This window comes from Prosopis cineraria, unplaced genomic scaffold, assembly GCF_029017545.1.
Source record: "Prosopis cineraria cultivar Desert tree isolate PC_DT_omini unplaced genomic scaffold, ASM2901754v1 PC13, whole genome shotgun sequence".
NCBI classification, from domain to species: Eukaryota; Viridiplantae; Streptophyta; class Magnoliopsida; order Fabales; family Fabaceae; genus Prosopis; species Prosopis cineraria.
The window spans coordinates 33,985,663-33,998,921 of NW_026555344.1; the positions used below are offsets into that span (position 1 = coordinate 33,985,663).

The 13,259-nt window shown below is 31.9% G+C and overlaps 1 long non-coding RNA gene across 3 annotated transcripts in view; it reads right to left on the reverse strand.

The window, feature by feature from the left end:
* Window positions 1-578: 578 nt before the first annotated feature.
* LOC129291628 (uncharacterized) overlaps window positions 579-13,259 on the reverse strand; it is a 33,706-nt gene continuing 21,025 nt past the window's right edge. The window contains exon 3 of one of the 3 annotated variants that reach the window (XR_008588734.1): window positions 579-843. This is a non-coding gene — a long non-coding RNA (uncharacterized LOC129291628). Of the gene's footprint in view, window positions 844-2,378; window positions 2,464-10,103; window positions 10,311-13,259 lie in introns of those variants that run through there. The other 2 variants (XR_008588735.1, XR_008588731.1) reach the window with 2 other exon arrangements.

Genomic DNA, 13,259 nt, shown 5'->3' on the forward strand with positions numbered 1-13,259 from the left:
CAAATTCCGAAGTGCATCGTTTCTCCGTACGATATCCGATCGACGTGATTCTAAAGTCCACACGAAGCTTATAAAAGGTTTTACTTGTGACCCAAATTTTAGAAAAATCCAACGGTCGGATTAAGATTTGGACACCCGGATGCAAAAGTGCAGCTTTTTGGTAAAAACTATTTTCAAAATTGTCCAATCTCATCCTAATGGTCACAAACCTGTGGAAACACTTTGGAACACATCAAATAAGATTAAAAACACCTGATAGAACATTCAAATGATGGAAAACCCCCATACATCAAAATTTGACCACCCGGGTGCCATTTCCCAAAATGGACCCTAAACCCCCAAAATGCACAAATCATACAAGAGTGGTCACAAATCAATCCAAATACCATGTATTTATATAAATACATATGCTAAACATTTTCACTTGGCTCAGAGCTCCTTGTGGGGCCCACGCACCCACTCTCTCTATCCAAGCTGTATGTTTGCCCATAGCACACCATTTACAATGCAACCACTTTGTATTTGCTTATAAAATCACATATATATATCAAAATAAAGATCTGCTTGTAATAGAAACTTGGTCTACTAAGTAAATCCATCAAAACCACACATCATAACCAAGTTTCCTAGCCACAAGTTTGCAAACAGACAAAAATTCATACACAAGCACACGATCCACACATATTCACACACACACACACAATCATATCCTACTGGCACCCTAATCTTAAATACATTACAATATATTTGCTCAAAAGAAAGGGGTTGCAGTTCTTTACAAATCACAAGCAAACCCCTAGCTTTGCTCCTTTCCCCGTCCACCACTGGATCCTTCGCCTGGACCTAGAATATTGAAAAGAAAGGGGTGAGACAACCACAGTCTCAGTAACAGCGAAATTTACATTGATTATTACAAAGTAAGCCATAATCAAATAAACGAATAATAAATTCAACATAGTATATAATTTAGCCATTTAAAATGCATGAATGCATGACCTAGGCCGGTATGGCCTTTCATGACCAACAGAATGCCCCCTGGCACTCTTTAACTCGCAGGTAAACCTTATACCTACTTGTACCTCCACAGGCACAAAACATAATCTAAGGCATGATCTAATCCACCGAACCGCCTATGCCCCTTCGACGTGAATCCTGAGCAGTCAAAGCTAACTCCCTCCCAGAGCCAGCCCAACTTACTCTCCATGTGAGGGCTACCTTGGCCTAGGCACTCAACCTCACACTTCATATGTCGGATTCCCTCCCCCACTGAGAGGTGTCGAACACTCAATACACTAACCACTTTAGTGCACTGAGCCCACAATACGTAAGACAACACTGAGTACTGACAGTGTGCCATAGAATATCAAAAATCCACACCTTCTTATTGGTGAACTCCCACCGAGATCATGCCTTTTACTCTTGTCTACCTTTCCTGAGTATTGACCATTCAACACTCTAAAGTAGTATAATATTTATAAATCTCATTTCCATAAAAACATTGTTATTAAACAATTAGAAAACATATTTGCACTATAATCAAAGTAGTACCCCACAACCCCTTATAAAGCACATTTAATCTTTTAAAACATGTAATGCATGATAACTAGTAATATTTATTCAAAAATAGCTAAAACAAAGTAATAAGAAATATAAATTCCCCTGTTACCTCAACCCTTTGGTACTAAAAGGGTTCCCCTTGTACAAAATAGGGCTCGGCTTGTTCCTTACTTCTCAATAAATTCCACCAACAATTTCCTATAACATATAAGTGATCCACATCACTTATCATGACAAATAGCATTAATGAAGACTATAACTCATACCACACAACTTAGGTCAATGAGTCATAATCCACCCTAATGGTCTATATATTAAACCAACCATTCACATAGTATCACTTAACCACCAAAACCATTTATTAGCCATCACTAGGCTAATTTTCAATTTATATAATTTTTTAATCAATTAAAAACCTTCACTTAGTGTCACCAACTTTCACCATTAGCCCTTATAATGAAAACCAAACCTTAATTTAAATCTTATTGGGCTCAAATAGCAAAATTATAACTAAATCAATAAGCTTAAACCATTGAGGAGAAAAAACCCAATTTCTCAGGGTTTATTTTGTGCCCAAAACACCTCTTTTCATCCAATTATCCACTCAAAATATTAGATCACTATATAGAAACTCAAAACATACTCCCTAGGATCCAAAGAAACAAAAGCTTATAAGAATAAAGCCTTTGGGATCAAAATTCAAAAATTTTCTCTTCCAAAAATTGAAGAAAATCAAGAGAAAGAGAAGAGGATTGAAGTAGGGAGTTTACCTATCGTGTAGCCGAGCTCGCAACGGTCGCAAAGACTCCTAGATCCAAGCCTAACTCCCTCCCTTTCTCTTCTCTTCTTCCTCTCTCTCTCTCTCCCGTTTGTGTGTTTCTTTCCTTGCTCATTTTCTCTGTGTTTCTGCATCAGTTTTGGCCTTTAAATTGCTGGTCAAAAAGTTTGGGGAAAATTACAAGAAAGGGCCCAACATTTTTTATTATTGCACAAAAGCCCGGGTCAACTTTGGTAATTTTTCCCATAGTTAAAAATCAAATAAAACCAAACTTTTGCTTAGTAAAATTCAAACTTTAGGCCTCTGTTAAATTATTCTAAATTTTAATTTAATTATAGATATTTTATTTTATTTTTATTTATTTTTATTTATTTTAAATAAATTTGAGTCTTAAAATTTTTAGGATGTTACACCACTTCATTTAATGTTTATATAATTTTTTTTCTATGCCATGGTCTTAGTTAATGGATCCACTAGATTTACATTTGGTCTTATATATTCGATTAAGATAACCCTATCTTTTAGCAACTATCTTATAACATTGTGCCTCAATCTAATATGCCTACTCTTGCCACTAAAGGTCTTAATTTTAGCCATAGTTATTGCTGATTAGCTATTACAAATCATCAACATATTTTATGTCAATTTTACTCTCAATATAATATTTGCTAAAAAAAGTTTTTCAGCTACTCAACCTTATTATTAACCCACTCTAGACTAATAAACTTTAACTCTCATTTTATTTGGCTACCAATTGATTTTTTTGCCTAAATATAAAATTTAGTTAACATCATTGTATTATTTTAATACAAAGAAAATCCATTATTTATGATACCAACATTTATGGTATCCTTTAAATATTCCATTTGTCTCATATGACCATAGCTTATAAAGACTCTATAAGTCAGGAGGGTTTCATAACTTAGTTAGCATTCCTTCTATACCACAACATAAAGCATTGGAAACTACTTCATGATTTATTATTGATAGATAACCAATTTTGGCCTCTTGGATAGTGAGAGAATCTCTAGCTTTTCTTTACACTTTTGAGAGAATGGCCATGTAAAAGTCACTTTTGGACTTTTCTCTTTCTCTACAACATTCTTATCTCTCATGATCTCTCTTGCAACCATTTTATGCTTTTATTGGTGTTACAAGTTATGGTTTTCTTGAATTCCAATATTTCACCTTTGACACATATTGGTTCACCTTTAGTTTTTTAGCTTGTTCATTAATTCGAGTTATGTTTCAGATTGCTCTCTTGCTTTTGAATCTTCTCGCTTTGGTTCTTGCCTTTCCTTCTCCTATTTTGCCTTAAATTTATTCTCTCTCTAGTTTCTCATGCATTTGCTTTTCTAGTACCTTCAACTATTCCTAGTTTCCGTTCTCTTTGCCTTTTATGGCCTCACTACTTTATTGCCATATAAATTATTTCAATCTTTACTAAAAAAGTGTGTGCTTGTTATTTGCCCTGACTCTAGAGTTTTCTCGAAAGAGGAAATAAATGTTGCTATGAAAGGATATATTGTAGCTCTGAGGCTCTTTTAAAGTGATATGCTTTAGAGAAAACATCTTTTTTATCAACTTCACAGATGATGAGGATAGGCATTATGTTTATCATCATGGTCCTTGGGTGGTTGACAACTCTCTACTAATCATAAAACCATAAACTCTTAATCTAATCATGCACAAGTTCAATTTAGACTAATATACTGTATGGATAAAGCTTAAAGGTCTACCTCCAGGGTCCATTAATGGAAAGGTTGCTTTGCTTATTGGGAATCTTCTTGGAAATGTTGTACATGCATATGATCAGGTTTTTTGGGAAAATGATTTGGGTTCTTTGCACATTCAGATTGAGGTAGAAGTTGAATATGAAAGAGTTTATCGCGGTAATTTCATTGTGACCTTTTAATAGTTGAAAGCTTTATACAAGTAGATAGTACAGCTTAGCAGAATGTTTGATTATGATGCTAAATGATGCATAGATTAATAGTTTGGTGGCCCCAAACTTTATAAAGATTCCAATGATAATTAATGATAAAAACCCTATCCTATGTCTTTTACTAGACAATGACACTCTTTCTCTTCCTCAAGTTCCATTGCCTCAAGTTGAAGTTTTTCCAACCCTACCTTTGTTATGGAATAATGAATTTCATTTTGGTTAAGGTCTAAATTAGTCTCTTGATAATCCATTTTATATTTAGAATTCCCTTATTGAAGTCAATATACATTAGGGATCTTTCAACCTTACTAGTGTAATGATTTTCTCTTTTACTTTTAAGGTTGGAGAAGGTTCAAATTAAAATCAAATCTTTCAACCCCAGGATGAGCTTTATGCTAGTTTGCTCTCATAAGATTTGCATCATGATCTTTTTGCCTTCCCCTTATCAATTTGCATGGTTTCAACCTAGAATAGAGTACGATTTTCTAGTACGATTGAGGACATGGATATCAAAACTCTCATATAAAGGAATTTTTGCACTAAGCCAAATCTATTAGCTAGATTATCTCATAAACTTTATGTGAAGACTTGAATTACTCAAATCAGATAAGTGTGTGTAAAGTTATACTAATACGATGTTGTGCGCTACGGTGCATGTGTTGTTAGGAGAACATTCTCTTTGTGTCATGTGTCGCAATACACGACACTTAATCTATAATATCCTAAAAATTAAACCTCTTACTAATCAGATTAATTAAGGATAATTGAGTGGGATTAGTGTGGGTATGGATAGAGAAGACTAATAAGTATTTTAGGTTATGTTTTCAGTCGTCAATGTAGGTCCAAAGCGAGATCAAGTCACTCAAACTTTAAAGTAGGAGAAAAACAAGTGAAAATGGATTTGTGCCATATGCCACCACGTGTGCACAGCATGCCACGGCACACGAGTCATAAAAACATAAAGGAACCTTTTCTGTGCCATATATCACAGTGTATGTCCTATGCGTCATGATGCATGAACAAAATTCTACAGTAATAAGTCATAAATCAAACATAAAAAATAGAGAGTGAAAAAAGTTTGAAAGAGGATGAAGGAGAATGACTTGGAGATTCAAAGCTTTGGGAGCATTTTGGAGCTCTCAATCACTTAAGATAAGTTTTTTAAGCCTTAATCTTCCTCCACTTTTCCTCTCTTAACATATTTTAGTTAGGGTTTGATTATGGGAAGTGATTTTTTGACCAATATGGTGATAGGTCCAAACCCATTAGTCTAAATGAGGTTAATGGGAGTTATTTAATGATTTTAGTTATTTTTAAACTTAAACTCTATTAACCTCTAAAATTTCATGTTATTTCATTACATTTTTTTAGATTCTAATCTATTTTGGCTCAATTGTATATATTTTTATTGATCAAATTGAGAAAATGTACATTTTATTTTAGGTTTGTATTCTTAACTATGATTTGATATTTTTAGCCTAATTTCATGTTATTTTAGTTTAAGATTTGATTTGATGCATTACTAGACTTTTGTTGATGCTTTTAGGAGATTTTGGATGAAAAAATCAAGTGCAAAAAGGATAAATTTTGTTAATTGTAAAAATAGTTCACAACTACCAAAGTCATACGAAAGTCGCGACCTTGGTTTGCGACTTTCGTCACTATCAAAAAAACATTACATTTTATTTATCTAAAATTGGTTGGGTAGGACATATATATGCTAAGAGCTCGACCCAAAATGCATTCTTCAGGCTTTGAGTAACTATTTGAAGATTTGTGTGCTAGGGTTTGGGCATTGGAAGAGTTGGGTCCGAGGGAATGGAGTTTTAAAGACATTTGAAACTCTTTTTCTTCAGTTTTTCTATTCCTCTTCCCTTTCCTCTCTTATATTCTAATATGGATTCAAAATTTTATGTATTTGTATCTTTTGGATGATTATGAGTAGCTAAAAACTTTGTTTTCTAAGGTTATTTGGAACCCTTATATGGATTAATACTATGTTCCTCCTCTCTTTTTGTGATTAATGATATATATGTGTTTATTTTACTCTTTTCTTAATGCTTCTAAGTGATTGGCCACCATTTAGATGTTGGTTTCACTTGATTGATGTTTGAGAGGGCTAGATTGAGTGTAGAACTTGGGTAAAATAGTGTGAGAACTTGATATTTGCATGTTAAATTGATAGTTTTGCTAGTAAGATAGAGATATACTTGCTATCCTTGCATAGCCATATTAGGGTTAGAGCTAAAAATTAAGTTTTATTAATTATAATAAGAGATTGGGCAATTAATTTAACTAAACACTTGTTCATGACTTGAGAGAGCTTGTTCAAGTATTTTTAAAACTCTAGGTTAGCACTTATTTTTATTAAAGGCATTTAGGAGAGAAGGTGATTTTGGTGTTATAAGATACAAGGGCGATAAATAATCCTAAGTCTAAATTTATGCTTGAAGTCTATGAATCAATTTATTTTCTTTATTTTCTAGTGTTAATTTAGTTTGCAAAATCATGTTCATCTAATTATGTTTGACTCAACTTGATTGAACTCACTTAGTCTTTTATTTGATCATTGTTTTTAAACAGATTCTTGAAGAAATGATACTTTACTTTCATTATATTACTTGCTATGACCTGTGTACTTGCAGTAAGCAATAAACTCTCATGAATGGATGAACCTAATAGGTAAGTCTAAATGCTAAAAATGAGAGATTTGGATATTTTTATATTGAAATAGGAAGTTAAAAATGGTATAAATGGTGATTTTGGGTTGTTGGATGTTGAAATCAATATTACTCAAGTTCATATGAGTTAATTATAGTTTATGGGAGCTAATGTATCATTGGTCAGGAGTAAACTCAAGAGGTTGATATTATGTAGTGGTTAAAGTGTTGAAATAGGAAGTTTAAAGATTGTAAATAGTGATATTGATGATTGTAAACTTGATTAATTGTAAATTAATCGTCCCTGACATCAAATTGGGATTGAGATCAAGCTTTAGAAGCATTGTTCGAGGCATAAACCTTTGACCATTTAAAGGTTTGAAGTAATCGGGAGAATCTATTTGATGTAATTGTGTGTTAATTGATTTGAATTCCTATGTGATTTGTTTTCAATATATAAAGTTGATTTCTAATTCCCATTATGAAACATGTTTTATAAACCACAATTGAGGCTGTGGTGATTTTGTGAATTATGATATGATGATAAAATGAATGAAATCTTGTGTTGCATCATGATAATTAGGAATTTTAATGACTAATTGATAATGAAAATTGCAATATGATAATGATGAAAGGTGGTGATGGTTTATGTGTATGTAGTAATGATAATATGTGAATGTATGTGTTGATGTTGTTGATGAAATGAAGAAAATTTATATATATGATGCTCTTATAGCTTGCTAAATATATGTAAATGAGCTTGCTATTGTGATTTGTAAACATGTGAATATGTAAGCATGAGTGATTGCATTATTGTATTAGCAAGAGTTCGCCTAGAGAGAGGAGTAAAGATAAAATCCGCATGGTATTAGCAGCTTATCGCTTGAATCAAAAGCTAGCCTGGCTATCTACTTGTTGGAATCAAGGGACTGTCCTATTATTTATCGAGAGACTCGAACCTAGTTATCTTTACCTGTTTGTCGAGGAGACAAGCTTAAAGTTTATGACACCCCAGCAATTTAGAATGAGGGAAGCCATGGTCTAAGAGTGACGAAAGTCCATTCACAGGGGCGAAACCCTATTTAATTTATAGCCCATAGTTTCAGTTAGAAAATATAAGGAGGATATAAAATTAGTTCAATCATGCATATTGTCTGACGTGTTACATGGTTGTTAAGTTTGTGACATTCATGATATTTGAGTTAGCCATTATCACATGGTTGTTAGTATTATGACAATATGCCTTGTAATTTGATCTGTGGAAAGATGAAAATATGATGATTTATACAAAATTACATGAGATATTTGTGAAATTGTAAGATATGTGATTGTATGCCTTAAAGATTCGCCTCCTGCAGTGGTATCAGAGCCTATGATTTTTTTTATACTTGTTGATTATTCTTTTTAAACTATTTTTATTTTACACCATTTTATTCTTCTATAGTGGAAACATTAGTGAGTTTGTAAGCCCAAACTCGACAACGCAGTAAGTCTGTTGGATTAGGCGATGGTGATCCCATTTACCTAGAAAGAAGAATAGTAGAAAATAAAAAGAGCATAAAAAATGAGTTGGTTTAATGAAATCTTAGGATCTAAATCTAGAAAGGAAGATAGAATAAGTCAAAAGAGTCTCAGTTAAATAGAAATAGTAAATTTGAGGAAGAAATAGAAGAGGTCATAAAAAATTAGATGTTTAGAGAAGCAAATAGAAATGCATTTAATACCAACAACCTTTAATAAAGAGACAACCTTTGATTTCTCATATCCCAAATCTATAAAGACAGGCAATGTATTTATATGATTCCAAAAGAAACCATAAGGAAATATAGAGAAAAATATAATTGGATGCATATAAGTATGATTTAAGTTGTAGTTAAACTTAATTTCAAATTTGGTTTAGATGAACCCATATTTATATGTATGAGAGAAAAAGACAGGAAAAATGATTTTTAAAAATCCATAGTAGGATTTATAAAATCAAATTTGTTTGAAAGACCATTTTATTTTGATTGTTTCCTAAAATATATAACTAGATCAAAAGACAAAGAATGCAGAAAAGCTTTAGTAATAAAAATAGCAAGTCAAGAAACATGAAAAAAAGGAGTCACCTATATTGTAGTAGGATATAAGATAATGTTTAAAATACAAAAAACTCATCAAAATTTTAAAGCCATAAAAGAATCACATAAGGGAGAATCTATGTTAATAGAAATAAGAGATCCCTCCAAAATCTCTATTATAATAATAAATATAGTGAAATACAGTTACCAACAAAATGGAGTATTTCAAAGTTAACTAAACTAGAACCTTTAGATCAAAGAAAATTAAAAGAAATAATAAGAACATCAAAAAGAGATATTACATATGAAATGTTAAACAAATCGACTTCTTATAGAATAAAAGGGAAAAAACCTTTGTAATTTCAAAGTCAAGATAGTTGATATATAATTCAACTATAGGATATAAATTAATGAGAGTAGATTTTAATCCAAAAATTCCACAGGCAAAATACCAAGCCAGAACTTCTAAAATTAGAGATGATAACTCTAAATAAAACATTGAATTAGAAACACAAATAGAAATAAATAGATAATTTCAAGCCCTTACAGATTATTAGTCTATAAGAAATTCATCAATGGTTATAAGAAGAGAAAATTGTGAAATAAATAAAGAATTATTAAGAATAGAATTCATGTTAGCATAAAATAAAGATATGTTCTAATCTTACTAATAAATAAAGATTTCTATGAAGCTAAAATGCTAACAAAATCTAGACCACTCTAAATGAACCAAGAACTTCTTAAATTTTTATCAAAAAGAAATTCAAGAACTCCTCACCAAAAATTAATTAAAAAGAGTCACAATCTTTTGGTCCTATGCTGCCTTTTATATTAGTAAAAATGTAGAAATTTAGAAAGGAGCTCTAAGGTTAGTAATTAAATACAAGCCCTACTCCTAACAAAAAAGATCTTCTTAATTTCCTTCATTTGGAAAACAAAATTTCTAAGTTTGATATGAAATCTAGATTTCTACAAATCCAAATTAATAAAAAAAGTTAGATATAAAATTATAACATCCTCAATTTTAAATTAAATAAATTAAGCTAGATTAGATTAATTAAGTTTATTAACGAGGTGTGTGGTCAGAGAGGTCTAACAATATATTTAGTTTTATTACCAGCCTTAAATACAAATCCGAAGGAAGTTGGGTCACCCAAGAATGGAAAGAGGAAGAAAAATTAAAGGGCAAGGTTCTGTGCCATGCACCGTGGCTTGTGGATCAGCTCATCGCAACGCATGCATGCTGACACACATGGGGAGATTCTCTTTGTGCCATATGCCATGGTGCATTGTGCGTCATGAACACTTTTCTGCAAAATAGGAATGTAAATTGATGCAACAGAAGAGGGAGAAACAAAGATATACGAAGGAGCGATGAAAATGCTTTGCTATAGCTTGAAGAATCCAAGTATTAGGAGTATTTTAGAGCTCATAAATATTAATAGTAAGCTTCCTACACCTAAATCTTCCTACCTTCTTCCATTTGCTTAGTATTGAAATTTAGGATTTGGTTAATAATGATGATTTTCCAATCCATAAAGGCTTTAGATTTGAACCCATTGACTTAAATAGAGTTAATGGGAGTAGATTGAGCTAATAAAACTTGATATTTATGGAGTTATAATAATTAGTGGTTGAGAAGCATTTAATATGTGAAATTTCCATAAATATATTAGTTAGGGACAATGTAGTCCTATTAATGGCCATTAAAGAGCTTAATAATGATAATGAAGATTGGAGGAAGCTAAGAAACCTTATAGGTATTTTTATACGAGTAGAAAATGAATTTTGATCATGAAGAAGTATTGAGTTACTAGTGAAAATTAACCTAAAAGTGGATATTGATAAACTTCATTGCGATTGCTTGTAGAGTGATTATTTTGGCACCATTCAAGCTTTTTGGAAGCTTCGGAGTAAGTATTTGTGGGGTGAAACCTTTGACCACTCAAAGGTTTAAGGTAACAGAAAAAATTCTATCTTGTGCTTTTATGTGTTAATTAGTTTATTGATTTATAATTGATTATTGAAATGTGTGAAAGAAAATGAAATGCAAGTGTGGTGGAAAATACTTGAGAATTCCACTATCAGGATTTTGTAAATCTGAATGTTTTATGGTATGCAAATTTTATGAAATATGGCTAGTGGAGTTCTATGAATGCAATTCCTTAGAGTTTAATGATATAAAATGATAATAAGTTTAATGACTTAATTATGAATAATTCAAGGAAATAGAAATTTCTAAGTTCAATGAATTGATAATTGTAGAGTTCAATGAAAAGTAACGTTAAGGAGTTCAATGAATATGTGGAATTCAATGATTGAATTATATGTGTTAATGTGATTATTATGTATGAGATATGTACAATGATGTGTTTGTTCATGCTTGAGATTGAGTAATTGCATGCCTCAAAAGATTGCATATCTATGCATTACATGATCTTAAGAGGTGGGAGTTTGCCCAAGTAGAGAAGTAGAGATTTAAATCCACGTGATTGGGCTTCCATCCGAGTTGATGGCTTACCTGGATTGTTTATATACCTATTGTCCTACTTGTTCAATGAGGACTTGAACCTAATTAGCTATCTATTAGTTCAACAAAGAAGCTAGTCTAGGGAAAATGACACCCTATAGTGTGTGAAAAATGAGGGAAACCATATTCCACAAGTGAATTGGAAAAACTTGGCTGAGTATCCCCTCACATGTGTTTAGGCTAGGAAATTCCTAGATCATAGATTGTCCCAATGTGTTATAGCCTATAGTTTTATGTCAGAGGTATAAGAATTACATAAGGGAGGTGTGATCATACATGCAGTGAAAAAAAGCACATGGTTGTATGTATTGTGATCCTAATGATGAAAATCATCAATCAAGCCTTAATTCCTTGCAAGTAAATGTTAATTGATTGTGTGACAAACTCTCTTCCTATACGAAAGTTGTTAAAAAGCATTATTTCATGAGTATGTGCTATTATGCTTGAAAATGTGAATTTATGTTCTTGAACATTTTACATGGTTTGGAAACTGATTGTATTTGCTACTTTCATTTAAATTAATTGACATGCATTAGTATGAGTTAGTTGGACCTTAGTTATGAATGGTTGTACTCACCCCATTATCTTCAATATTATAGAGAATAACTTAAGAGGATTAGACAGAGGAAAATAGCCAGAGGCATAGGACTACGATCTTATTTAGTAAGCCTCTTTATTTTGAGTGCTTATGTGTAAATGATTATTAAAATTGCCAACTAAGAATTGTTCATTTTGGTTCTTATTTGCATTATGTGTTTCATGAGTTGTAAGAGTATTTTGGCTTGAGTATGTTTGTAAAATGTGATATCTACAATAAGGCCAAAATACTAATGCAAGTAAGAGTTGGGCATATTATGCAATATTCATAAAATATTTGATGAATCGATGATTTTAGCTCCCTTTCTATTTTTGAAAATTTAGGGTTGAGCATTGAAAATGCTATTTTCTAGTATTTTATATGTTGTGGTGCATTATACTGGTTAGTTTTGGTCTATTGTATGTGGTCTAAGTGGTGTCAATGGCTTTTGGCTTTTGGTAAATAAGTTAAGGCACTTAGTTTGTGAAAAATGTTATAAAAGTACTAGTTTTGAAAAGAGTATCTAAATTTTGAATGAGTAATAATTTGCTTAGGAAACTAAACCATTAGCTAGAGCTTATAAAGAGCTTTCTGTAAACACTTAATTCACATCAATCGAACGTTAAATGGAGGAATGGGGTATGTTAAAAGTTGCCTCGGAAGCTATCAATTTGACAGCATAAATCTGCTATCATGAAATATGCAACAAACCACGGTACATGGCACAAAGGTGAACAAGCTGCAATGCTTGTTCAATAAGCCACAGCGCATGCCCCTGAATATCACAAAATTGCATTGTTTTATGATTTTTAAGCCAATGCACTAAGCCTTAAAGTGATCTCATACTTCCGCATTATTATAAACTTTGATTTGTTGATCTCAAAATCTTTTGAAATAGATTTTAGTTTTGAAAACTTGAGACACTACCTTTATAACTTATTTGCAAACATGATATACTTGTTTTTTACCTTAATCTAATCTCTTAATTAATTGAGATTTGGAGTTAATTATAAACTTGATGAGGGAGGATATTGCAAAAACTGCATTCATGGTTCCTTTTGGCCAATATGGATGGAATGTTTTGGATTGAAAAATGCACCCTCTGAATTTTAAAGAGATGTTTTAGTCAAATCCCAATCTATTAATCAGCAC